Below are 6,000 nucleotides of genomic sequence, written 5' to 3'. Positions count from 1 at the left end.
AGGCACTATCATACGTATTCATTTAGCGCTCACAGTCCCCAGTAAAGAATTGAAATAGAGAGGTCAAATAATTTAACCAAGGTCATAAGATACAAAATGATGGAGTCAGAATTCCTACGCAGGCTTTCTGGCTCTGGAGTCCACCCTCTTAGCCACTAGGCTTCTCAACGTGAACATATCATCAAATTCAGAATAATAGGGAATGGGGGAAATGTCTGGCTTTACAATAATTGGGTTTTTTTCTCAGTTTAAAATTTCTCTGTGAGTATTTTAGACTTGGCATGCGTGGAAACAATCCATATCTTGAATGAATGAATGTCTTTTCCATTGAGGACAAATGGCTGCTTTCTCTGTGATGGAAGGGATCCGATGCAATCTAACCACTACACGTGCCCAGCTGGTCCCCCCAGATCATGGAGCAGGGCTCAGGAGGAAGAGACTAGTCATTGCCACAGATGGCATGGCTTCACTCCAAAATCATAAGGCCCTGTGCTGCGATTCCCTCGTGGAAGCTCGTCACAGTGTATACTCTGTATCCTCATTCGCCAGGGGGCTCTGCGCACCACTGGAGTCCACGGTCTTCAACCAGACTGGTTTACATTGCAGCCTGCACCCACTGCCGACCATTCTCTTTCTGGAGGCCCATCAAAGCTGCTAGTCTTAATGGGCTACTTGGTAAATAGGTTAGTGCAGCATGCTACTTCTAAGACCAAAAGTAATCCGTCAAATGTTCAGATGTTTTCTTAGTGGTGGGGAGTGTACAGTGTAACAGCTCACTTTAGACTAGCTGCTGTGCTCCTGACTACTCCTCTGGATCCTTAAGAACTTCACAGAGATGAAAGTGCCCTTAATTTCCACAGGATTTTTGCTTATCCTCTAAAACACATTGTATGTATGTATGTATGTATTATTTTTTACTCAAAGCATTTGGATACCTACCTGCTACTCCTTGCTTATTAGGTCCAAAAACATGATGTAAACACATGTCAAGTGATGTTCCGCTGGGAAAGGTGAGATGGTTAAAGTGCCTCGGATGAGATTTCAACAGAGCTGGAGAGCTGATATAACCCAGATGTAGGACAGCAAGATGGACCGTTGACCTGGACAGGTGAATACTTCGCATGTTTTCTGCTACTTAGGCTAAAGGGGAAAGAAGCATATTCCAGTCAATAGTGGCCTGGCTGCAGGTGCCAGGGGCAGGTTTTATTTGCTTTATAATGAGATACCTGAAATAACATCTGTAAGTCAAGTCCTGTACAGGGTAAATGCCCTAAATGTATCTACATGGGGGTCACGACTCCTGAATGTCAGTCTTTAATGGTGGTGGTAATACCCACCATTCCCTCAGGGAGGCACTGCTGCTTCCAGCTTAGAATTCGGTGGGGAAAAACAGTTCCAGGGACTTTCCTTTATTCTTCTTAAATAGCTCTCACGCTGTAGTCAATGTGAAGACTCTGCCAGTTGCCAAGTATGGTTATTACAACTGTAACTACAGAAACTGGGAAATAACCCCAGGATGGGCATGTAGGGTATACCCAGGCCAAAGCTCCCTTTTAAATTACCTGGCCCCACATATTGGTTTGGTAGGTGTGCCCTCACAAGCACCACAAACTAGGTGGCTTAAACACTACTTTATTCTCACAGTTCTGGAGGCTCGAAGTCAAGGTGTCTCTTCAGGGCTGGTTCCTTCTGAGAGCCACACAGGAGAACCTGTCCCCTGCCTCTCTCCTAGCTTCTGGACGTTTTGCAGCAATCTCTGGCTTGTCTTGGCTTCTGCTGTATCAGCCCCGTCTCTGCCTTCATCTTCGCATGGTGTTCTCCCTGAGAGTGTTTCTGTGTCCAAATCCTCCCTTTTCATATGGCACCAATTATATCAGATTGGGGGCCCACCCTACTCTAGTAGTACCTCATCTTAATTACATCTGCAACAACTCTATTTCCAAATAAGCTCACATTCAGAGGTACTAGGGGTTAGGACTCCAACATATGAACTTTGGGGGACACGATTCAACCCACAATACCCCTTATGCCTCTATTCTAATCAGTGGACCACAGAGACCTTTTAGGTTCCTTAGGAGTAGTGCTGGCTTAGCGTCAGTTTCCAAATATTCCGTAAAGGCCTGGGTACTTCCATTTTCCTGAGTGCAGGAACATAGGTTAATGAGATTTTGGGGGGAAGACCAGAAGATCTACAGTTCAGTTATGATGAGATACCGGGTGCTCCCTTCAGGGTACCCAGCATCCCTTTATTCAAGAGCCTTGGGTCCGAGAACTGAGTGTCAGTAACTCTCTGTTTTGGTGATTCAAAGCAGGCTTCTGTGCCAGACCCAGAGTTTTGCTTAGTGTTACACAGACCCAAGAGAAACTCAGTGGGTTGTTTTTCACCACTCCAGCTCTGTTGCCTTGGTTCTGCCCCTTGGCCCGTCTCTCCAGGATCCTGTCATCCCTACTGATACCAGGGATTCCTTCTCAATGGCAGCATCTCGTAGCTTCATTTCTGGCCCAGGAGAATAGACACTCCAGTGCTTTTCAAGATAAGGTGTTCCCATTATTTATGTACTTTCTAATTCCTTAGTGAATGGAATATCTTCTGGGCAATTTTGAAGGGCAAAATTAGGAAAGGAGGTCACACATTATAAATCTGCATCAACAGCCCTGGCTGGTGTGGCTCAGTGGATTGAGTGCTGGCCTGCAAACCAAAGGGTCACCGGTTTGATTCCCAGTCAGGACACGTGCCTGGATTTTGGGCCAGGCCCCCAGTGGGGGGCCTGCAAGAAGCAACCACACATTGATGTTCCTCTCCCTCTCTTTCTCCCTCCCTCCCACTATCTCTAAAAATAAATAAAATCTTTTTAAAAATCTGCATCAACATTTCTATTTTCATGTTTTTGGATTTGTCTTCCAATGCTATACTAAGTAATTTCTGGCAGTTCAATTCGAGTCCAGAGCATTGTTAAATCCAAGTTTCATCCAACCAACCAGCTAAGAGGCACTCCTAGCTGCTAAAGCCAGAATCTCTAGAATGTCCGGATTAGTAAATTCTACCCAAATGAAAATAAAATTATGCTCTTTTCCTCCTGGTCTAATACCTTTTGAATCTAGTTTTCAAACATTCCTCAGGTTTCTGCTGATTCAAATGAACCAAATCTTACAGTTTTTCCGTAAGCCTCTTAGATCAGACTGTGTTTGCCTTCAAGATGCATACTGAGGTCTGACCGTAATTACAGGTCTGGTGGTAATAAGGGGTAGTGGGCAATGAGAAGTAGTATCAGCACCTGAGAAGTACTAGGGGCGATGAAAAGTATTAGCGTTCGTTTCCAAGGCAACTACCCATTGGTCTCCAGGTAAGACTGAGAGGAAAAAGTTAACTGAAGCCTGTGGATTCAGAACAGTAAGATTTACTGAAATCCATTCAAATATTCCCATAGCTTATTTCAGAACCCCACTCTTCCCTAATGCCCTAATTTTCACATAACAGGTAAGGCTGTGATTTTAACTTATGTTGCAATTCAGTAACCGAGAATCTCCACCTGAGTTTCACACACATCAGCCTTGTGGCTACAGGAGACAAAATTCTTTGGGGACTCTCCCATACTTGCCTGGAGCTGAAAATGTAAAACTACTAAGCCTTTCATTTTCTTTAACCTCTCTAGCATAGCCACTATCATCTAAGTCTGCTAACATTTCTTCTAAGACATTTTAAAAAGATTTTATTTATCTATCTTTAGAGGGGAAGGGAAGGAGAGAGGGAGAGAAATATCAATGTATGGTTGCCTCTCGTGTGTCCCCTGCTGGGAACTGGCCTGCAACCTAGGCATGTGCCCTGACCAAGAATCGAACTGTGGTTGTTTGGTTCACAGGCTCATGCTCAATCCACTAAGCTATACCAGCCAGGGCTCTTTTAAGACGTTTCATCTCAAGTGACCACAGCTGTAAGTAATCTTTGCCTACTAGGTCATCATTTTCCAGTGGCGATTAGATTCCTTTCTCATTCAAATCCAACTCAGTCATAACTAATCTGAGTTCCATCTTTGAGGACCTATTACCTGTAACCACTTTTGGAACCAAATCCTTTATTGGTAAGGGTTCAGTAGTTGAAGGAAACAAGTCCCTTCTCTCTATTTTAAGTACAACAGGATTCAATACAGGTAAATTAGATGCTCACCAGAGTTGGAAAAGACTGGGTGAGCAGTCTCTAGGCTGGGCGTCTAGGAAAGACCCCTGCATTGATCCACCGTGGAAGCTGCTACCTCCGCCACAATCAGGACATGAGGAACCAAGAGACCGCCACAGATTGACTACAAGAACACATATCACTGTTATATATGGATCAGGAAGCCTCTCAACACCCATGAAACTCCTGGTGGAGAGTGGAATACCACTGAAGAGAAACCCAAGGTCTCCACATCCTTGCAAGGAGCAAATCATAGCAGCTGAAGATAACCCTAATCACTTTTTCTTTCCATATTTTGTTTGTGCATCTAATTGGCAAAACTGATTACACTCAGAACCCTGGTTTCAAGGAAGTTTAAGATATATATTGCAGTTTCTAGCTTTCTAGCCTATGGAGTACAAGAAAGCACATTAGAAAGAGGTTGGAATGAGTAAGTACCTATTTATCATATCTAACATTCCTTGGGCATTCCAGCCCAAGGAGGACTTGTGACCAGACACGCCCTTTCAGTTTTAGCCCCTTTCAAAGTTTTACAAGCACCCATCTGTTTGGCTTCGGAGATGATCTCTTACTGGCCTGAGAGGCACCTAAAATTCCTTGTCGTCAGAGTTGTTTTGCTAATCTATACAATCTTTATCGCAGCCACCTCTTCAACCTAATCTACTACTCCCCTCCTTGGTCCATTTGTTCCAGCCATATGGGCCTGTATGGTATGTGTGTGTGTTTGTTTAAGCAGACTAAGGATGCTTTACCAAAGGGTCTTTGTACTTTATTCCTCGTGCCTGGTATCACATGATTCTCACTGCACTCAGGATTCTGATAAAATGTGACCTTACCAAAGAGACTTATACTATCCATCTAAAACAGCAACATCGCCAACTCTTTACTTTTCCTGCTTTGCTTTCTTTAGTGCACTTACCCTCATCCCGATTATGTACCTGGTCACCTTTCCCCACTACGATGTTACTTTACTTCCATGCAGACAGAACTTCTGTTTTCCTTATTAGCGCATCCTATACCTGAAACATAGTAGGTATTTTAGAATAAATGAAAGCTCTACCAAGAGGAAATGTTCCCAAATTCTACACTGACCAACTTTTCTGATACATTATGACCTCCAGGTGGTGGTGAAGGGCCTTTCATTTGCTAACGTCTAGGAGACACAACAGTAGTGTTGCAAAGGATTAAAATAAATTTAGGTTTTTTTTAAAAGATTTTATTTATTTATCTTTAGAGAAGGGAAGGAGAGAGAGAGAGAAATATCAATGTATGGTTGACTCTTATATGTCCCCTGCTGGGAACTGGCCTGCAACCCAGGCATGTGCCCTGACTGGGAATCGAACCGGGATCCATTAGTTCGCAGGTCTGCACTCAATCCACTGAGCTACACCAGCCGGGGCTAAATTTAGTTTTTCAAGGCCTCTGGTCTAGAGTTCTGGACTTTTCTTAGGTGACACCCATAATTCCCTTTCCTTAGCCCTTGTTCCTGCAAGAGGAAAAAACAAGGGCCTTCACTGAAAGCATTTTTAGTGCACCATCTCAATTTTTACAGTCCCATCATTAGGATTATCATCCCCACTTCAGCTAAGTGAAAATGGACTCAGAATAAGGTGCCTAAGTCTCACAGCACTAAGAAGTAGAATCTAGAGAAGAACACAGGTTTGGTCTTCACCATACCACCCTGAATGCACCCGATCTCATCTGATCTTGGAAGCTAAGCAGGGTCAGGCCTGGCTAGTACTCGGATGGAAGAATACAGGTTTGGCTGCAAACTCCTGTCCCTTAATACTCCTACTTGATTTTGTCTAAGTTAACTGCTCTCTTGA

The 6,000-nt window shown here is 43.8% G+C and overlaps 1 long non-coding RNA gene across 1 annotated transcript; it reads right to left on the bottom strand.

Moving 5' to 3' along the window:
• Positions 1 to 700: 700 nt before the first annotated feature.
• LOC119052518 (uncharacterized) lies at positions 701 to 5,189 on the bottom strand. The gene is made up of 3 exons (XR_005083120.2): positions 5,094 to 5,189; positions 4,166 to 4,298; positions 701 to 1,140 (listed from the first exon to the last, which is right to left on the bottom strand). It is a non-coding gene; the product is annotated as an uncharacterized LOC119052518 (long non-coding RNA).
• Positions 5,190 to 6,000: the final 811 nt, after the last annotated feature.

The sequence above is a fragment of the Artibeus jamaicensis genome, unplaced genomic scaffold (genome assembly GCF_021234435.1).
Source record: "Artibeus jamaicensis isolate MK-2021 breed Jamaican fruit bat unplaced genomic scaffold, CSHL_Jam_final scaffold_847, whole genome shotgun sequence".
NCBI classification, from domain to species: Eukaryota; Metazoa; Chordata; class Mammalia; order Chiroptera; family Phyllostomidae; genus Artibeus; species Artibeus jamaicensis.
This window is presented reverse-complemented; position numbering and strand designations above follow the sequence as displayed.